The sequence below is a fragment of the Triticum aestivum genome, chromosome 3A (genome assembly GCF_018294505.1).
Source record: "Triticum aestivum cultivar Chinese Spring chromosome 3A, IWGSC CS RefSeq v2.1, whole genome shotgun sequence".
NCBI lineage: Eukaryota > Viridiplantae > Streptophyta > Magnoliopsida > Poales > Poaceae > Triticum > Triticum aestivum.
Window position 1 is genome coordinate 259,684,612 of NC_057800.1, and position 3,418 is coordinate 259,688,029.

Genomic DNA, 3,418 nt, shown 5'->3' on the forward strand with positions numbered 1-3,418 from the left:
GCTTGTTGGGAGGCAACCAGTCGTGGAATCGTCACGGCAGATGTCCTAGTGCAAGGACTTAGTCGCGAGGCCAACGCATATATGTGGTAGCTTGAGAGGGGTTGAGCGGAATCTAGAGACGCAACACAAGACAGGGATTTAGACAGCTTCGGGCCCCGGGAAACATCATCCGGTAAAAACCCTACATGCTGTTTGAGGCTAGGTCTCATTATCATCACGAGGGATTCGCCGTAAACCGGCTCTCCTCTTTGTGTCTAGCCCTAGAGATTATTGATTGTTGTCTGTCCCCCTTTGGGGAGCCCTGCCCCTCCTTATATATGTTGAAGGGGCGAGTTACATGTGGAGTCCTATTAGGATTAGGACTAGTCTATCTCTAATACAAACCAGATACAAGTCCGGGTCTTCTTTGTAAGACAAATACTCCTTATACCTTTCCTCTTAAACCGGCCCACAATGGTTGAACCGGCCTTCATGAACCGCCAGACAGGCCGCCGGGTCTTGTTGCTCCTCTGGCCCGCCTGCCGGATTACCAATGAACTGTAAACCGTCTGGTCTGTGCAGGTCACAGGTGAATCGCCAAGTCCGGCCGGATTATCCTTCCGGCCGGTTTACACCGCGGGGTATATCCCCAACATTAGCCCCCAGTTTAATTTGGATGCATCCATGTTAAACTGATCTGCAACATAAACACAAGAACAAATTTCATCGGGTTGTGCTCCGGTTTAAATACTCTTGTAAACCGGCACTTGATCATCCTTAAATCCTTGTCACCTCCTTCTAGAAAATCCGGGTAAATAACCAGCTTCATACTCAAATTGCTTATGTTGGCTTCTTATAGAAAAAATAATGTGAAGAATAATCCACTTGAATCGGCTTCCAAGGCGCCGGTTTTAAGAAATATTGGTCTTGACATACTCATCTGATATTCAGCCGGTTTGAAGATGTAAAATTTGCCGGATTAATATTACCAAAATTGCCGGATTGTAAATATGGATGGCACCAAGTCATAATTGTCACCAACTCCAGGTCATAATTATTGCTCAAAACTGAGCATTTGAAGATTTTTTCTCCCTTATATCCATATTACCTGTAGCCCCCAAGTCTTGAATAGAACAAAGTGATGGTTTGAGACTTGTTTTCATATAATTACTGCCACTTTGAAGAAATCCATGTTGTTCATCCCAGTCACTTAGTAAAACTGAACATTCCATATTATGTAGCCCCCAAGTGCCGGGTTGTTATGCTTGCAGCAACCTGGGACTTATAATTTCATGATGCTCATAAAAACTTCAACCAGTGTAGCCCCCAAGGGCCGGGTCATTATACAATAATGAGCATGGACTTTGATAGATACTTTAATGAAAATAACATCATATGATGTAACCCCCATCATGGGGCTTGAACTCACGTCCACAAGGTTAAGAGCCTTTTACCAACTGAGCAGTGGACCCTTCAATATAATGAATAAAAAGCTTTGTACCTTGACTTGTTTAACAGGAGCAATTGGTAGCCCCCAAGGGTCGGCTCATTATAATGTGATGAGTCGGGTCTTCAATAAGATGAACAAAGAATGACTTTGCATTAGCCCCCAAGTGTCATGGTACATGCTTGCAGCGACATGAGACTTGCATATTTGATGTAATCTCAACTTCAATAATGTAGCCCCCAAGTGCCGGGTTGTAAGCCTGCAGCAACTCGGGACTATTTCTTCAATTGTAGAATAAACCATATCCATTGATAATATGATAGCCATTGCGCTAAAGTGACTTCGAAAACCTTGATCATAATACTGGTCATTGATAATCATAATAGAAATCCAGCCATGTTTGGCTATTTGAATAATATACCCAATGATTTATAAGCGCATGATTCCAATGGCGCAATCCAAATATATACTGGCGACGTATAGTCCAAAGCCAGGCTGGTTTAATAAACTCCGGATAATTTCCCATCATATACTGGCGACTTATTGTCTTAAAACCAGGCCGGTTTAATAAACACCGGATAACTTATCATCATGCTTTATTCAACCTGTCTCTGCATACAACAAGTTTAAAGTGTCCTGGCGGTTTACCGCCGGACGGGTTATAATGCCCAACAAATAACCTGGGTTTATAACCAAGGTTGCACTTTAAGAATAATCAAATATGAAATACATCATACCTGTGATATTGAATCACATTGCTGGTTTTACCAACTTTTTGTAGTAAGAGTGATAACCCCAATCTTGAGTAATGATAACTCCTTTCATACTGTGCCGGTTGATGATCAACCGTACCGGGTTGTGATAAACGCCAGTTTAACCATATATAATACTGGCGACTCATAGTCAAACCAGACCAGGCTGATAGTCTCCGGATTATAACTTGATCCTGTATTGACAACTTGTAATTGAAAGTCAAGCCGGGTGGATAAACACCGGTTTACTCCATAATAGGATGGCAACAAAAAATCAACTGGGCAGATGGCCTCCGGATTAGGACTTGACCGTGTTCCGTCAATTTGTAATTGATAGTTGAACCGGAAAAAATATGCTTGTTGACATAAAAGAAATCCGACAAAAGCAAAGAACAAACAAACCATGAAAACAACATGGAAGCAAAAGTAATGATAAAAACCATTTGCAAAAATGTGCTATACTGAGCTATTCAGATGGCATTACCATGGTCGGACAGGATCAAGGCCTCCAATAGGAGTGACAATGATTCAAGTCAGCCAGGTCCCCAAATGACTCGTGGCATATATGCCAAATCAAGAGGCGTAGCAATGGCTCGGGCCCAACCATGCTCCCAAGTGATTTTGTGGCCTTAGGCCGACCAAGAGGCATTACTGGTTCAGACTTGACCCAGTCCCCAAATGATCTAGTGGTTGTCGCCTATCAAAGGGTGTTCGTTGGTTCGGACACGACCAAAGCCCCCAGTGATATTGTGGCCTTAGGCCGACCAAGAGGCATTACTGGTTCAAACTTGACTCAGTCCCCAAATGATCTGGTGGCTGTCGCCTATCAAAGGGTGTTCGTTGGTTCGGACACGACCAAAGCCCCCAGTGATATTGTGGCCTTAGGCCGACCAAGAGGCATTACTGGTTCAAACTTGACTCAGTCCCCAAATGATCTAGTGGCTGTCGCCTATCAAAGGGTGTTCGTTGGTTCGGACACGACCAAAGCCCCCAGTGATATTATAGCATTGCGCCGATCAAGAGGTGTAGCTATGGTTCGGATACGACCAAGCCCCCAAGTGATCAATAATATGATAAGCCTAATAAGGCATGATACCCATGTTTGAACCGCGCATCATGGCAGCAGGTCCTCTTTGGCACCCTTTAACTTTTTGCAAGAGATAAATCCTTCTTGAACCGGACATTAAACCGGATATTGAGAGCTTCAAAGCTTTGTGGGAGACTTCTTTCCCTTGAGCCG